The sequence below is a fragment of the Dermacentor variabilis genome, chromosome 7 (genome assembly GCF_050947875.1).
Source record: "Dermacentor variabilis isolate Ectoservices chromosome 7, ASM5094787v1, whole genome shotgun sequence".
Lineage (NCBI taxonomy): Eukaryota > Metazoa > Arthropoda > Arachnida > Ixodida > Ixodidae > Dermacentor > Dermacentor variabilis.
Window position 1 is genome coordinate 53,206,399 of NC_134574.1, and position 19,027 is coordinate 53,225,425.

The 19,027-nt window shown below is 44.8% G+C and overlaps 1 pseudogene; it reads left to right on the forward strand.

The window, feature by feature from the left end:
* The first annotated feature begins 9,823 nt into the window (after positions 1-9,823).
* On the forward strand, positions 9,824-18,331 carry LOC142587436 (uncharacterized; annotated as a pseudogene).
* Positions 18,332-19,027: the final 696 nt, after the last annotated feature.

Here is a 19,027-nt window from a genome sequence, read left to right on the forward strand (position 1 = left end):
TCATAGCCTTCTCACTCACTAAAGCTTTACTGCATGCCTCTGAAATTAATGTAGGGAAAGCATGAGTCAGTGGGTGAGTGAGTGAGTATGCCAACCAATGAAAAAAAATGCTCGCCGATTTTTTGCACATGCAAGGACTTCAACTACAACACAGTAGTTATGAGGTCAATCACTGTCTGATAGATCAAAAAGCGAGATACACAGTTGATGTGTCAGTACCCTCTTATTGTCTATGCTTGCAATTGTTATGACAACTGGCACAAAGATGGCGTTCTGCAATATGCAGTGAATGTCAAATCAAGTAGCAGAAATTGAGGGCTACTGTACTACACAGAAAATGAATACTTCAGTAAAAACCCCTTACACTTCAAGAAAATTGATGGCTGAAGGTAAGTCTTGTGCAAGAGCACTGCTCTCTGCAGATCCCTATAACAAGCAAAAAATATTGATTAGGCTGCCCAAAGAGAAAGGATTGTTTTTGTAAATATGTCATTTAGTTCAAAAGAAATAAAAGGTAATTGTCAGTATTCTGTTCCAAAGTGAAATTTTCCACTACCTGCTGAGCCTGTGATGTTGACTGTTCATTTGGGTGAGCCGACATGGCAGGCTGCACTTTTATTTTGGCCATGTCAGGTATGGTGTCACCAGGCCCAAGATCAACATACTCATCAAAGGTCGTGTCCAAAATCTATAAAAGAAACATTGCATAATTTTGCTATCACTTTCATCTATCTTATTTTGTGTGTTTGTCACATAAGGCCATCAGTGAAATATTCCATCACTTGGATATCGAAAACAATTCTAGCGTTTTCTGGCAGCCAAGCATACTACACAATAAAGGGAGAACATTAAAGAGCGATTATAGTTGTCACATTAGATTGATCAAGTACCGCTCGAATGCAAATAAATCAGCGTCACTGTGGGAGGTGGCTTAGTATGCAAAAAAACCTAAAGACGACATGAACTTGCAGACACGCCACTTGGAATTTCCAGCTTTTGCTTCATGTGACATATCGTCCGGTACTTGGGGTTAGTAATAGTTTAGAGATAGGATGAACGAGTGTAGGCATAAATTAACTCTTTGAGGATCAATGACGTATATTTACGGCACCGTCTGTACGTTTAAAACACGCGCCAATTTCCTCACTTTTTCTTTTCTGGCATGTTCTGCCACTATGGGAATACATGGAAATTTTTTCTCGCGCCTCACTGTCTCGGTTTTCGTCTCAGGGTTTCTTTTAGAGCTAGTTTGCCCCGGCGCGTCTATATACTACCGCTCGCGCAACGGCGCGAGCGCGGGCGTTATCGGCTTCTTGCGCTCGCAAAACTGATGGCTGTCTCGTTACTAATCGCTCAAAGGAAGACCGCCCGTTTCTCGCTCGCTTAGTGCTCACAGGGGTGTGCATAGGAAGGATGCCGCCGCGCATGCGTTTCTTTCGTTTTTTTTTTGTGAGGCTCGCAAAAGCTAATTGCCTCTGGTTGGCGATAAGATGAAGATCAGCGGAAGTTTGTCTCATGTTTTGCTTTCTGACGGGCACACAACCACAGTTTTCTTGAGTGCGCTCACCTACGCAGTTCGATTACGCTATGGACGTAAATATTGTAAAAGGGCAGGAACATTTGACACTTGCAAAATATTCTCGTGTGCGCATTTTCAAAGCCTTACGTGTATAACAATACATCAAGTTCTAAATTCTAATAAGTTTATTTCTTTCTTATTGCTGTTATTAATGAATAAACAGTACATATTAATTAAAGCAAAATATTTTTTTCTCACTTTACGGTCACCCTAGAAAAATTAAGGTAAATCTTTTTCGAATAGGTCCCTCAGAAGAATTGGAATCTGCAATAAAAATATCGATCCTGGGTGGTCGCATATGGCAAAAAAAAAAATCGTCGTTCAAAAGGTTAAGAGGATACTAAACCGAAAAAAAATGCGCCTAGAACGGCTCACGTAGCGAAACATCTGTTAAATGTACGGCGACGCATCTGTCAGCGGCGGCGCGGTTTGGGCGAACAATTCAAATAAGGATGTTTGGATTCACTTCTCTCCACGGCTAGCAAGCTATGTTAAGACAGAATTTGAGTTTTATACTAGCCCACACTGAATACTTCTCTTTAATCTCTAAATAAAAAGCTAGAAATCTTGTTGCGTCCCGCTGTACAACCATGAGAGTGAGAAAAATGCTTTCATTGTGTTCTCGTCCAGTCAGCACGTAGCAGCTACCGCTCTTATGCAACAAAGCATGAAGGTGGCACTCGCGGCACGGATAACAAATATATCCAGGCACAAGGTTACACCACCTGAAGTTGGAACTAACCACCATCAAGCTACTCAGTTTTTCTAGCCTTCACAACGCACGAACACGACCAAACATAGAGCGCGAAACGACTGTCTGATTTCGGAACTATCACAGCTTCGATTTACTCGCCAATCACTGTAAAAGTCAATGGGCTAGCTTTTCATGAGCTGCCGGTTAAGCTGGCAGTAATATATTACGGCAACTTAAAACAACCTCCACGCTCATTTAGCAGCGGTAGTGAGTGCTAAGCGCCGTATATATAGTTCTCGTTTGCCGCTGGAAATCCACATCCCACATCATGATGACAGGCACTGCATCTTTCACATGAAATATTGCATGTTGCACTCGGAAGATCAATAGAAGGGAGAAAATAATTTACACGTACCTGAAATTTCCATGTTGACAACGCGACAACGCTGCCGAGGACGGGGCACACCGCGATAGCTCTTCTGAGGTCCTCGTAAGAGCCGTCGCTCAACGTGTACGGTCGCTTCACTTGGATGTGAGGCACCTCCACCAAACATTTCACATGCAACATGTCTTACGCTGAAGATGACGCAGGCCGCAATGCAACGCCGTGCGCGCTGAGTTGCGTGCGCGGACTCGCACAACAAAAAAGTCGCCAATAGATAACGACGGTTAGCGGAGACGAAGTAGGGAAGGGCGGGAACACGGGCGGTATGGGGGCGAGCTCCACCACTGTAAAGCCCCTGAAACTTCGTAAAGTAGTGCCACTCTCCTCCTCCGCCTTCACTCCTCCTCGCTTCTCCTCTCTTTCACGCTCCCTCCTCGACCATGGCGCCGCCTACGATGCTCGAGCGCAGCAGACGACCTTTCGCAGAGTGAATGCACGCATAGCAAGGCAGTGCTCTTTAGGCGTTCACGTTGGCTTTCCAGATCCGCGTAACTTCGTGTACAGCATAGAATTTCTAGTCGGATGCTTGTACAAATTCGGTAACGGCAGCTTTTGTTTCATTTTTTGATAACTATTTCTTAAAAAGTATCTGAAGGAGTGTTAACGCTGTGCGTTGACGACTGCGAATGTATCGCGTGCCCTACAATTAGGTGCGCAACATTTGTCAAGGGCGTGTCGCAAGATGTTGTTGCGAATGGTTGTAAATAACACGTTTACCATCGAAGGACAACCTCTTGGCTTCCAGCAAGCCCTCAGCCTAAAGAATCCGCGCCGCCCTTACCATGTGAATTCGCGGCGCGTATGAGCTATGACGTACAAAAGGCTGACGGAGAGCACTGCTCTGGAGGTTGGAAAGTGTATTGCAAGCTACAGTGCCGCCAACGTGCGTGCTTGCCAATCTAAGCGCGCGCAAAACCTCAGAGGTGGGCGCTGGTGGTATTATGTTTCTCGTGTCTCAACGCCGACAGAAATACCGCGGCCGATCACCGAGTCGGGACTGTGCGTACACAAGAAAATAAAATGAGTTTTTAGCATTCGTGCGCGAAGCGGGAGCGCGATAACAATGCTTGACTCAATCTCAAACAAGACCACTGTGGCCTTCAGTAATTTTTTCAGGTTAATGACTTATCATGAATAACACTTCATCGTGCGTTGGTTCATCCGTTTACTAAGTGGCGTACTTGTCGCGAACCGAGTTGCACTGAGGTGCATGCATTCAGGACGGTTGCACTCCCTTCGAAGTAACATTTGCGAGACATGACTTTATTAGTGAAGTCATGATCGCGCAAAGAATCCCCCCGCCATGACGCGGACGAAATTGCGGCAAGTGAAATTATGTTTTATCCATAGGTTAAAATGATATGAAACGGCATTCGAGTTGCAAGTTAACAGTTTATTTTCACATAGATGCATTACAGATTTGCCTTTGCAGTCACAAGTCCGTGTGCACCATTTATTGTCTCATTGCGTAAATAAACGCACCAGCCTAAGAGTCCTACAGCAAGCGCGTCTCAATTAGGCATAATGACTGTAGAAACTAATAGTGGCATAGACGAGCAAGCGAACGACTATATGAGCGCGCGAACTAAACGAGCGATCATACGACTAAACGAGCGTCCGAACGAACGAGCAAACGACTAAGCACGAACGACGCCTAAACCAGCCAGGGAACGGGCGGGCGACCACACGTTTTCTTTGCGAGTGCTCCACCGCCGCATCTTAAGCTTCGCACACTTTAAAGCTGACGCGAATTAGCACATACGTCTCAATTACCTATGATGCGGTCGCTCGACGACGAACGCACCGCGTACCACGGTTTCGGGAGAGCACGCACGCTTTTCATCGGTGCCTCTGTATCGCAAATCCACCGGGCGACCGCCAACGAGGAACACGAACAAATATGGCAAACAAAGCTAGTCTATCTAAAGATGGCTAATAAGTAACCACAAAAGGCAGAGAGTTGCTCTCCTGAGGCGCTTTCATGGTCGAGACTGAAATTTTATCAAAAGGACTGTGCTGAATCTTAAAAATTTCGTAATCACGTTATCGCACGTAACCTCGCGTGCCCGCGAACTCACGCCGGTTGGCGTTCAAAACGATTAAGCGCACCAAATATGACTAACACGACCACGTAGTGCGCATATAAGCAAAGCGGACGTTGCGTAAAAATCATGTTAAAGCGTGCGTACAAATGACAACATGCACAGTGAACTGTGCAATATCTACTACGTTATTGCCTGCAGCACAATACGCAAGCCTGGCACATACAATACTCTGAGAGAGCCACAACTTACATCACATAGTCGCGCGGAGGAAGTTGGTCGGAAGTTCTGCCTCCCGATTCGGTGAAGCCATGTCTTTCTTCTTAACGCGTTGCACTTACCGGACGGTATCGCGAACATATTCTTGCCTTTGCTAAAACTATATTGGCATCCAAACGCGCAGCAGGTCATGGTAACAGAAAATGACGTGAAGCGACGTCGCACTTGCCACAAAACATCCTTCAAGGCGTTCACAAGATCAAAACAACACAGAATAGGAATGGAAGGAATGCCGCCAACAAGCGTCGCTTCTCGAGCAAAGATGGCACTGAAGCGCGACTGTAAACAAACGAAGCCGGCGCAAGGGGCCACGTGATGCCATTAGGCCAATAGCGACGCGGCGTCGGCTTCGGCCAGAGCGCCGGAGGAGGAGGCGGCATTCTTCAAACCGTGGCACTACTTTACGAAGTTCAAGGGGTTTTACACCACTGGGAAAGCTAGCGCCACCGCCGGCGTGACGTGGCATGAGGGATCACGTGGACACAGCGACCGCGTCGGCTGCTTCGGAAGCGCCGAAGCGAGCTGAAAACGGAAGTTTTAATGTCCCACCTGCGCGGCGGTTCTGATTAAGTGGTGAGGCTTTCCCACCTTTTTTCCCCCCATTGGAAATCACTATAATAGGTAGTGGCTGCCTTTGGAGGCGTGCATCATGGTAGTCTGCTGCTCGGTGCCGCAGTTCCGGACGTATCCAATGGAGCCGGGTGTAGGCATATTCGCACGCAGCCGCACGACAAGAAGCTGCGTGAAGCTTGGCTCGCGAAACTTAGAACCGGTAAACAGCCATCGGCTACAACTCGGATAAGCAGCAAGCACAAACGCCAGGAAGCAGAAAACGCGCACTGAGACGCTATAGCCCGCGCCCCCTGCCCGGCTAATGTCATGACGCTTCATTTGGACTATGAACTTGTTGATTCTAGATACTGGCAAGTTCATTGGAATGGAAAGGCAGCGGTAGGAGGCACATTGAAGAAAGGCATGGCATATGGTCATGTTTGCGTTATCAACTAACACACTGGATTACGAAAAAGAAGCAGCGGGAAGTCGCACGCTGAGAATACCGATGAACATACAGTGTGGCGCAACTTGAGAAATAATATTGAAACGTCGAAGAATTTAGAGAAAAAAAAAGATTGTATCGTCGTGACGGCACATCACTGTCACCGCAAACGATGGTTGCTTGTGTACTGTCAAATGCTCATATTCTGCGGCCTAAAGCTCACGGCACGATGCGAAAACGCACTCGCAGCGAAAGCGAGGCATTGTGCACGGACCTGCATGCAGACGCGCAGTCGGTCGCTGCGAATCCGTGCGATCGCTGCATTGAGACTTCATTTTCTTATGCTCCATTTGGTTATACAGACAGCCCCCTATAAGAACATATGTCACATAGTTCGTTCTCAGCGTTTGCCTAACTTTCACGCAAGAAGCCGGTTCGGGAGACTCCATCGCGGCGACCGCGCGCCGTGGCGTTCACTGTACGTATTCGGTAAAGAGATAGCGTCTGTATACGATTCTGTGCGCTCAGTTTGCCCAGGATTATTATTTCGACAGTAAAAAACTTCCCTCGTTTTGAGACTACGTACAGAAATGTCGAGGAGGGCTGCCACGTAGTGTTCTTATTGAGCGCCCTAAGCCAAACCCATGAGGAACGCTGCGTGATCCCTTGTACTACGCAAGGGAGGCGCTTCTGACAGATGGCGACTCCGTAAGTCTTCGCCCGCATCAAGCTGTCAACTGTTCGCTTCGACGTTATGCCGGCTGTGATGGCGTGTGTTGGGGCCCTTTAATTTTTTTATCTATTTCTTTTCTTCAAACGCAATGGTAAAACCACTTGTCTGTCCGCCTTTTTACTGTGTCACTTGGTATTACATCGTTGTGTTTTTGTGCAAATAAGTAGACAACGAGTAATACTCCAAGAAAAACCAGTGTTCGCGTTTTCTCTCGCTGTCCTCATCTTTCTTTAGTGGTAGAATGTCATGTGGATACCAACTGGGCCAGGATGAAATTTTAAGCGTAATACTCGTTATTGTTCCATCCGCTGATGCCACGAATATGCTTCAAAATATCGTATAAAGCGAAACTACAGTATTGAAACCATGTGGTGCAAGCGCCAGACGCTACTCTCGCGATACCGCTGGCTTCCGAAATTAATCATGTTGTTGCAAGTTAAGAGAGAAGGAACTGAAGGCAGGGAGGTTACCCAGGCGAACGCCCTGGTTGCTACCCTGCACTTGGGAATGGTGATATGGGGATGAAAAGAGAGAGAGAGAGAACGCGCAGTGTCGCGCAAATTCGAAGGCCCGTGCACACCGAGCCTGTAAACGGTCGCGGTGTACTTTCGACTTCAGTTTCGCGTCGCTTTCTACTCCATCGACGCGCACGACCGCGGTCCGAGGGTCTTCATTTTTGAAAATGGTTGAGAGTCCAGCCGGTTTAATGCTGTTCGGAGTGGTTCGCGCTAGACGCAGTACCGGGGATAAATACACAGGACGTGTTCAATGATTTTTCTTGTTCCGCAAGATGTAGTGAGCTCGCATTTGTACATTGACAACGAGCTCGTGTCCCCTGGAAACTTCTGCCCTTTCTCCTCTCCACGCCATCGGTTAATTGCGTACCCTTTCCCTTAAAGAGAAAGAGAGAAAAAAAATGTTTTGGCTACGCCACCACTTGAAGATACGAGACCTCCGTGGTACATAGCCCAATGGCTGCAGCGTTGCGCTGCTGAGTTCGAAATCACGGGCTGGGCTGCGGCGGTTGCATTTTTATGTGGCTATACAAACGCGCTCATGTACATCGATTCAGGCGCACATTAAAGAACACCTGGTGCTCGAAGTTATTCCGAAGTCTATTACTTCGACGTGCCAGATCGTGGTTTTGGCATGCGAAACCACAGCACTTCTTTAGCTGGGACGTATATGGACATGTCAAAGTGGACTTGGCCTCACCATGCGAAGCTACACAAGCTGAAGAATTGATTTTTTTAGCACCTAAAAGTTATACCGGAGTCCTTCGATTATCCCTGGGCTGTGTATAACTGATAGCAAAAGGAAAGTATGTTAAGAACACGAAATATAGGTGCGAATCCATTGGGTTATGCTAAGATGCCTCAATGTCAGCGCCGACGTAGAATCAACGTATCGAAGGAGGCTGTTGCGGCACCATACGTAATGACAGGGTCCTTCAATACTTTTCAGTTTTGAAGGAGAGACACCTAGAGATAGGTTGCATATAGAGGGTACAATCGCCATTTTTGCATTTCTGCGTAGAGAACGGCTCAGCAACTCAAATGACATTCCTTGTTCGACCACTGTTGATCATTTCAGGCCTCCGTTTTCCTTTTGTGAACATCTGTCATAACTTTTAGAATGTTTTAAATACTGTAATTCAAATATGGTGTCCAAATCTACACCGCAGGGACGGCGTCCCCTAATGTAACAAGCTACTCTCAAAGGTCATAGTTTTGCTAATAAAATTCGCATAAAATTACAGAACGAAAGAGATATCTTAATGCCACATATATGCAATGTTTTAAACATCGCGTATACGTGGCTTTTGCTTCTGGCCCAATTAGTCGCCAAAAGCTTGACTTTTGAGGTTAAGAGGAAGCTTTCGCTAGGGTGCTCCTATCTAAATACATGTAAAAGGAGAATTCGTTTTTCTCGGCAACCGCTGCACCAAAGTTGACGAGGTTTGTTGCCTTTAAAAGAAAAACTTAAATTTTAGCGACTGTTGGTTTCGAGGTTTTTATTTAGATTGTCAATTTTTTATTAAAATTGGCAAAAATTGAAAATTTTCAGAAAACAACACTATCAAATTTACAACTCCGTAACTCAGCAATGAAAATTGTTATCACAATTCTGTGAATTGCATCTGATAGTACGTCTAAAGCGGAAAAAATTATATGTTACACAGCAATTTAAAGAAAGTTCAGTAGTATGGAAATGCAGCTTTTGCAGAACCCTTGTACACAACGTAACAAAGCCACGTACGATATACATTAGCATACTGATTTTGTCCTCTTTGAATGATATAATGAATGCCGTTTACAGAAACTGGATGCCGTTTACAGAAACGCGATATCTGTTTTTGATGCAGAGCTATTAATTTATAAACTTCGTGCGTCTTTTCTTTTTCGAACTCTCGAATTCTTGAAAATCGTTTTCGGAAAATTCAGGCCCTAAATCGAAATTCCTCTTCCAACCGTCACTAGAATTTAACTTCCTCTGTCAAATTCAACAAATTTCATTAAGGTCGGTCCAGGGGTTTTATCAAGAAAAAACGTTCTTGCGTTTTACGTTTATTTGAATAGGCCGCGTTGGAGTCGGGTCCGAGCTAAAGCTTCCTCTTAACTTTTGTTCCCATGGGGATCCCAGCGGTGAGCATGGACATTCTTAGCACATTGTCGACCAAGTCAGCGCGGCAACCGCACAGAGTAGCGGTACGTTAGTGTACACGGGAGACGCAGACACGCAGGCGCTATAGAATGTCAAGCGAATAGGATGGTTTTACGACTGGCCTATGTGAGAAACAAACTGTGCCACGCCGCCAAAACCATAGCAAAAAGCCGGACACTTAACACACGCTGAGACGCTCGCGACCGTTAGCCTTTGTGCGTGCAATCAAGCCTCCTCTCGACGCGCGCATCGCAGTCTGTATGTGCGCGCCACCGGCGCTACCTTTCAGCTATTTTCTTCGACGACGCCGAGACGGTCGAGCCTTTGTGCCTGCATTCGCGCCTCCTCTTCACACTACCGATGGCGCTACTATCGCTAGATAGCAGGTGAAGATGCGATTCAACGTAACGGCTGGTTACGTCTTGCGTCTTCTGTACCTTCTGCCTGCCTGAACTCCTCTAGACTTGTGGATGCTTGTGGCCTGATGCAGCAACAAGAACAGCGGTGCAATTTGTGCGGACGGCCGTCAGATCGGTAAGTCTTCAAACACAACTTTATGAACCTTATCTAAAGTACACATTTAAAAAATTGTATGCAGACAGTCCGGTAGGGGGCATTAACCAAGAGTGCGTAAGCATAGGCACAACCGCTCGATAAAGAAACCTAAGGCGTAGCGTATCTTAACAATTGGCGTGCTCGTCGTTCGCTTGCGTCATCCGGCCTTTTCTCCTCACTGATCGGGGCTTTCGTGGGCGTTCCATATTAACTACTTGCTATCCCTGTAATACCGGTGTCAAACGTACACTTCCGATCGCGATCGGCACCGATACGGATCGGAATTCTCGACTGCGATTGGTTCTCTCGCGCATTTTATGCAAAGGAGCCAATCACGACCGAGAAATTCCATCCGGATCGGGCTTGATCGCGATCAAACGTGCGCCGTGTGACATCCGTATACCTTCCTCGCCTAGGTATTAATGCATCTTGTTCCGGCGTCCCCTTAGGCCCTTGCTGTACTTAGTGAGCGGTTCTCTTTCCTGGGGCGTCCCATATATTGCTTGCTACCTCCCGTTTAGCTTAGTTTTAGCATCCTTGCCCGGGTTTGCGTAGGTTTAAACGCCTGCTTTCACCTCCACCGCTGGTGGGCCCGGTGTCGCACTATTTCTGGGATCGGTGCGCACTGCGTTACGTTACGGACGGTCCCGGGACGCACGATTTTCCCAGTGAAGTAGCCATACAATGCTTACGCATAAAAAAAAGAAAAACAAATTACAGGGCAAATGTTGCTCGGTTGAGGCCGACTAATAATCATGAAACACGGTACATGCTATGTAAGTTTTTCCAAGTAAGCTTTGCCCTCTGAGGGTCGATCTTTTTTGCCATATGCGACCGCCCAGGGTCGATTTTCTTTTTATTGCAGATTCCATTTGTTCGTATGGACTTATCTGAAAAAAAATTACCGTAATCTTTCTAGGGTGACGTTAAAGTGAGAAAGAAATATTTTGCGTTAGTATATATGTACTCTTCATTCATGAATAACAACAATAAAAAAAGAAATAAACTTATAAGAATTAAAAATATGATGCATTGTTGTGCATACACACAAGGCTTTGAAAATGCGCACACGAGAATATTTCGCAATTCTCAAATGTTTCTGCTCTTACACTAATATGTACATCCATAGCGTAATAGAACTGCGTAGGTGCATTCACTCAAGAAAACTTTGTGGTTGTGTGCCCGTCAGAAAAGCAAAACGTGTGGCAAACTTCCGCTAATCTTCATCTTATCGCCAAGTGTGGACAATTAGTTTTCGCGAGTCGCAAAAAAAAAAAAAGCAACGGAAAGCATTCACGGCGGCATCCTTCCTATGCGCACCCGTGTAAGTGCTAACGAGCGAGAAACAAGCGGTGCGCCTTTGAGCGATTAGTGACGAGATAGCCATCAGTTTTGCAATCGCGAGAAGCCGAAACCGCCCGCAGAACAAAATCCAAACCGCCGCCCGCCCGCTGGCGCGTCAATGCGCGAGCGGTAGTATACAAACGCGCGGGAGCAAACTAGCTCTAAAACAAACCATGCAACGAAAACCGAGAGAGGGAGGCGCACGAAAAAAATCCCCCGCATTCCCACATAGTGGCCGCATATGACAGAAAAGAAAAAGTTAGGCAATTGGCACGCGTTTTAAACGTACAGACGGCGCCGTAAATATACGGCATTGACCATTTTGAACATGTTCGCGGCGCCGTGTATTTACGTCATTGATTCTGAAAGGGTTAAGATTCTAGCACGTACTGAGCAACAGGAAGCTTGGTCGGAAAATTTTCAGGTTGGTCTACAGTTTTCTCATTGACACATTGCTCTGAAAGAGCAGTTGCTTAATTATGAATAACTAATGATGTAATTAGGCAGAATACAAGGAATAGTCAGATTTGCTTCAAGCAACGGAAAGCATGGCCTTGGTTCTGTCCAGCTACGCGGCAAGAGCAGTTTAGGTGGGCAGAATTTTAGTACTAATTATGTGTAACACACGGTATATCGGCTGTTGCCTTATTAAATAAATTTAGTTAAAATTTTGCTGCTCTTATTTTCCTTGGATTTTTCTCTGTGCCATAGTTCACAGAATTAGCTCGTACAGCTTAGCTAATTGTCTTTAGCGTGTGCGTTATCTATGGGTAACCACATTTCAAGTGCACAGCTTGTGGATTAGTAACAGTCAATATCCATATAACTTTCAGCATGAAAAACAGCAGAGGTGACTAGCCATACCTTGTTGTAGTGACCCATGTGGCTCAGTTCCCAACCTACATTGGTTTTTACAACGCTCATATTGAGATTGACGTGTCGTCAGCGGCCTAGCCAAGGTGTTGCACACTGGGCATGTGCCACTGCCCCCCAGCTCTAATTTTTTTTGTACCATGGATGCTGCCTGCCCTGATCCTTCCCCTCCCTCCAGCCCCTGCCCAGTCAAGTGGGTGCACACACTGTGTTCAATTTACTTTAAAAAAAACATTATGCTGGCACTAATCATGATTGCTGCCATTACTCACAGACTTTTATTTATGGGAAATACAAAAATATGTTATGTTTACTTAATTCTCTCCCCTCATTCTAGGATTGCTCATATCTTGCATCATGGAGGCCTAAGAACTCGCACAGCACCTCGGAAGCTTCATTTGTGGGTGGCCAGCTGTGGATAGCAGATTGGAACTGTGAGTGGACTCAAGATATTTCTTTTGATTTTGCTAGCATAGAAAACCCTGTGGAAAGTAAAGATGTTCCAATAGTTTTATTTCTGAATTGTATATGAGTACTAGAGGAAATTGGCCTTAAATTATGAAAATAAATATTTTGCCATTTTTAATGGGGCCCTTAAACACGTATGAACCTAATAAGAAACTCTACCGATCTGCAAAGGAGGCTCCTGTGAGCATATGAGCCAATATTATTTCACTGCATGCACTAGGTTACAGTACTCTGTCAAAACAGTAAAAAAAAACTGCATGCTCACGGCACAATGCCTTTATGCAGTTGTCGCAAGCCCACAAGCAGTTGAGTAATACTTGTTGGGGGGCTAGTTGGTGCATGTTTCCAGAAGAGGGTTGTAGCGCCGAAAAAGACAACACATAGCAGCGAGACGGGACAGGACAGAAAAAAAAGGCGACCAAGATGAGGTCTCCAAAAGCAAAAGTAGACCGGTTGTCATCCCGTACACCCAATAAGGTAGCGCACAATTAGAAGCATGTGGCGACAAAATATAACGTTCCTGTGGTTTTTTCCGCCCCAAAGAAACTGGCTGGCTTGTGCACTAAAACGGATCCCAACAAGGTAAAAAAAAACTAAATGTAAAAAGAGACATGCAGCTCCGCTTGTTAAATGTGCCGTGGGAGTCGTATATCAAATACCCCTCACATGAGGAAAGAAGCACATCGGACAAACTGGCCGCTGTATTAACGACCGATTAGCGGAACATAATCGGGATTTACAAAATGGCACTGGTTCTCATCTGCCGCATCATTGTAAAGCCTTCAGAGAAGAAAGGAAGATTAAGTGTGTGGCAAGGCTGAAAGAAGCAAAGGTTTTAAACAGAAGTAAGGACCAGAGAGCCCGTGACCTGTTGGAGGCCTTCTATATTAAAAGAAACAGTAGCAATTGTGTTAGCGCCCCATCTATCTCCATTTATAAGAATGAAACTGCTTTTTTAGATACACGGGCGTGAGATACGTGCGTGCCTCACCTATCTTTTATCCGCTTTCTTTGTAGAAACCCTCGCGCGCATGTGTGGTTCTCGCTACCTATCTTGATTTGTCCTTATATTCATTCACATACGCGGTGAATAAACAGTTGGAAGTTGCGCCTGTCCCGTCTTGCTTCTGTGTTGTCGTTTTCGGCGCTACAACCCTCTTCTGGAGCCACAAGCAGTTACTGGCTGGTTTCATGATTGCGAGAACATTCTCAGCACTACTGTTATTGCAAGTTTTAAGTTAAATAAATTAAAACTATATGTTGTAATAGGATGTAAAGTTGGGTGAGTTGGTATACTGAGCTGGTATAAAGGCAGAAAATGGGACAATAACAAACACGTGTCTCACACTGCATCAACGTGAGGTTAAAGGAGCATAACATGTCACTAAACAAAAATGACCATATGCACAAGTGTCCACACATTGCTGTCATTACAAATGCTCACTTTTGTTCAATGAAGCAGTTATTATGTACTAGCTTAAGGACCTATACATGAGCTTAGTAGTTGAAGCTGGCAATATTGATTGCAAAGGTGCTGACTGAATCAGCCCGCCTTTATTTGCACTATCTCCAAAGGAGCTGGCATATCTTGGCTGCTCACTGCAGTAACAGTTGCTTACCTAGACATGTGTTTGTTTTTAATTTTTTTATTTGATTATGCATGTGTATATGTGTAACCCAGATTTCAGTGATTAAACTTGGTTGAGAGTTAGTGCTCATCCCATTTACTGCCTTTTGCTCGTGTCTCGTCTATTCGCACTGTTCCATTTTCTGAAATTATATATGCCTGCACTCTCAAGAAGTCTAAAAAAGCTCTTCATCTTTGCACTGCCGGTCTGCACATAACAGCTGCACGTAGCTGCATCTACTGCACATGGGCTCTGAGATAGCAGTTGTGTTCTGCATGTTTGCATAGTGTAGATGCTGCAGCTGCCATGTAGTGCCACAATGAGCCTAGCCATCAAGATGCTACAAAAACGGAGAAAGCCGCTCATCAATGTGATAAATGTGTCTAACTCCCCTCATGCATGAAGGATTTAGAAAATGTTTGAGGCAGGAGATTTGTGAAGTGTGGATGCTTTAATAGTGGGTCATTGCATGCTTAGTTTGAACAGTGTTTCAGGGTCGCTATAAACCAAGTAAAGTATAAATTTTGCAATGATAAAAGATGTAATATCTCCACTCCTCAGTTATCTCCCTGTGCAATTTGTCGTGCTTTTATATTTCATCCTTTTTTTCCTGCAGGATCCTGTGACCACTCGCAATATTTCGTCAACCAAGGCAAGCAGGCTCATATGAGATGCCTGGAATTCGCTATTTTCGATGCCCAAGATGCAGCTGCTCTGCAGTTTCATTGAAGTCACTCTTCCGTCACCTTCACGTAGCTCATGGACATGAAAGCAACTGGGTCTGTGGCTTGGCTGGATGCATGCAAAACTTCAGACTGTTTACTTCATACAAGAAGCATGTGTACAGAAGACACAGTGACATATTGAAGAGGCCAGTTCCCAGCGTGAATGCGCCTTCAAACACTGCAGACACCGCTGGAAGTGCTGCTGAAACTGGTTCAGATACTCTTGACGTCTTAGGAGCACTTGGAGAAACATAATGCAGTGAGCTGTCCATATCCGGTGATTCAGACTATGTGAAGCAGCTTGCAACATTGTTTTTGAAGTGGAAGGAGGGGCGACGACTTCCAGAATCGACATTGCATGAAATAGCTAATGATGTAATATTCTTTGTAAAAGCTCTTTTGGAAGACGACCGACTCCAATCTAGTGTAGAGGTGGCCAGAATCGTGAAAGAGGTCCTACATACAGATAGTATGAGCTATCTGCTGACAACTGCAGGTTGGTCTTCGTACTGGAAAATACATTTTCCATTTACTAAACCACAAACAGATATTCTTGGGGTAGCCAGCAATGGGAAAACTGAAACAATGGAATATGTACCTCTGTGTGATGTGCTCAAATGTGTCCTTGAGAATGTGACATTATCAGGGAACTTTGATCACCCAGTTAAATTGGAAAATTACATGTGCTCAGTGTTTGATGGAAGCGCATTTTCTGACCACACATACTTTGCTGGTGACACCAGCTAGATTTGTTTGCAACTTTACAGCGATGAGTTCGAGGTATGCAATCCTATCGGTAGCAAACGAGGCACACACAAATTGACTGCAGTTTATTTCTCGGTGCTGAATTTGTGTGCGAAGCTCCACTCACAGTTGACAGGAATTAACTTGGCACTTCTAGTAAGAGACAAACATGTGAGCACGTATGGGTTACCTAAGATACTTGCACCTTTGCTTGAAGATGTGAGCAGATTAGGAAATGAAGGCATAGTTGTGAATGGGAAAGTGCTGAAAGGGTCAGTATTTGTGTTCACTGGTGACAATCTCTCTACCCATAGAAAGGGAGGGTTTAAATGCAATTTTTCTCATGGCAGAATTTGCAGATATTGCATGGCACTGCGAACCGAGATTAATTACAAGCATCTAGAGACTGACTATGTTTTACGTTCGCCAGAAGGACATCGTCATCATTTGTCAATGCTAAGTGCTGGATTGCCCACCACATCACTGTATGGAGTACGGAGCCCCTGTGCTCTTCAGTGTCAAGGTTTTGACCCAACTCAGCACTTTCCACCAGATATTATGCATGATATGCATGAAGGTGTGCTACCATTTTCACTCAGGCACATAATTCGTTATTTAATTTCAAAAGGATTTTTTTCTCTTCAGTTCCTGAACAGTTGCATTTCCAGATGGAAGTATGATCCAAGTGATGTTCGAAATAAGCCAGAAGCTATTTCTAACATATTTCTCCAAGCAAAGGCGCCATTCAAAGGGTCAGCTACGCAGTGTTTTTGTCTGTTCCGCCATCTTGCCCTGTTCGTAGGAGAGTGCGTACCATCAGAAGATGAAGTCTGGCAACTTTACTTGCTTCTTCGTGATATCACGGATATGATCATGTGCCGGAAGCTTCCAGTCTCATATATAGCTTACTTGCAAAGAAAAATTCAGCTTTTTTTGCTAGACTTCAGCAGGTTGTTTCCTTCTGTGTCTTTTCCATGCAAGATGCACTACCTCATACACTATCCCTCAATAATGCAAAAGTTTGGCCCTTTAATTTTACTTTGGGCGATGCGCTTTGAGGCTAAACACCAGTATTTCAAGGATATTGCTCGTAAAATCCACAACTTCAAGACCCTTTGTCAGGCTCTGGCCATGCGACATCAGTTCTTTCAGTGTTTTTCCATTATTAATGGGGAGGACAGGGGCATGTCGGTCAGTGCTGGTTGTTGCCAGGTGCTGCATGAGCACCTATCTGACACTGCCAAAGAGTGCATCATTCAACACAACTTGAACGCTCCGTGTATATTTTCTGCAAACTCTGTTACAACAAATGGTAGGACAGACAGAGTAGGGTGTGCCATTGTCAGCAGTGTCCATGATGATTCCCATCCGCAGTTTTTGCAAATATGCGAGATACTTTTTGTAAGCAAGATTCTTGTAGTTGTGGGAACGGTATTTCGTACCATTTGCTTTGATGAGCATTTTCATGTATACGTTGTACAGACTACAGATGACCACCAGATTCTGTGGTCATTTCCAGAGTCTGATATAGAACCTGTATACTTGAGAGAGCACAGAGGTCGAACAATTGTAGGTGCTCGTTCAGGATTGTTCTAGCCGAGCTTTGGTGCACCAAGCTTGGTCAGTGTACACTTAAATTTTTCAACTTTATATCATTAGTAAAAACTAGCAGGAGTAGCATGCCAGTAGCTTAGTGATTATTCTTCTGCGTCATTGAAGGCTAAGCTATGGTTAACTGTGTTTTGTAATGCTGCGAGTTTTGTTGCTGTTTGTTTCTGTTCTCGTGCTCACTACTTTATTTGCAGAGTTATATGATGATATTAAAAAAATGCATATTAATGTCATGGTTATTCCGCATTCTTGTTTGCATGTCTTCTAATTGTTGCCATTACAATGATACATTTTCGAAGTTCTAAGTGCATACATTTCAAAGTGTCACCACTGTAATGATGCCGCGTCCTTACAGTGGTGACATTCTGACTTTTACTATATATTTGTAATTTTCTCACTTACAAAGCCGTTCTCGACATGAATGACAAATTCATTAATACAGAAGCTGGGAACTCTAATAACAATGTATTTTCTTGTGCATCGAGTTTACCTTGTCTCACCTACTGGTATGTAGCCTGTGTTGTTTGTACGTACAAGTGTCTCACTGCCGTGTTATTTATTAGACTATCTTGAGCCCACATGTCCATCCCACCAGCTATTGTGATGGAATGGGGCATGTCAGAGCTATGCAGAGTGTATTTGTATGAGCACATGCATATTGTACAGGCTTGATGATCATAATATAAATTTACTGGTTGTGAGCAAACAAAGTCTTTGCCAGAGGAGGGCTGCTATCTTATTCCATGAGCTAGTGGGCCTCGGCTGCCTTCAGAGCTCTGTCCGTCAGTGCTATAGCTGATTCTTGGGGTTCAAGCTGGACAGCTTGGTCGCCCATTGCTCCTTGGTTGTGTGCATTGGAGGTGTGTTGTCCAAGACCTCGGCAACCCTCGCCTTGTGGCATCAGTGTGTGTGAGGGACACAAGCTTAACATTTTAATAAAATCATTCTTTGTGAACCTCAGGCACTTTGAATCTGCCCATCTATCAGCCTCCTACACTGCAATACCACTGTGGTGGTTTCATTAACTGGGTGTATATCATTGTGCAATGCATGACAAAGAGAATGACATGTCATGTATGTCATGACATGAATGGCATAAGTGACATGAGGCCTTTATGGTCATTCATTAACTGGGTATGTAGAATATGCACGGAATGCCAAACGAATGTTGTGACACAACATACATGCTATCACATGATTGACAATGTCGTGGTTGTTTCTTTAACTAGATATATATCAGAATATGCATTGCATGTGTCCATGACATATATGCCATGACATGAATGGCATAAATGACAATGCCATCGTAGTCATTTCTTCAACTGAGACAGAGGCGTAGCGCTCTCATTTTCCCAGGGGGTTGAAGAGGGGAGAGAGGGAGCGACCCAGACAGCGTTGCTCGGCTAGGGAGTAGGTGCGTGTTGGTTCTCGCAGCATTCACTGTCTCTGCATTTTTTTATCGGAAAGGTGCAGTCGGTAGTGATCCAGAGGTGATAACGTATGTAAGGGGGATATGTGGTTTTTCTTTTTAACTGGCTCTTGCACAGCTCGCAGAGACCTGCTGAAACTAAGGCTTTCTGATGGCTGTGTGTAGTTTTTTTTATTACATACCTGAGAACTGCAGCAAGTCCTACTACTTGTATATC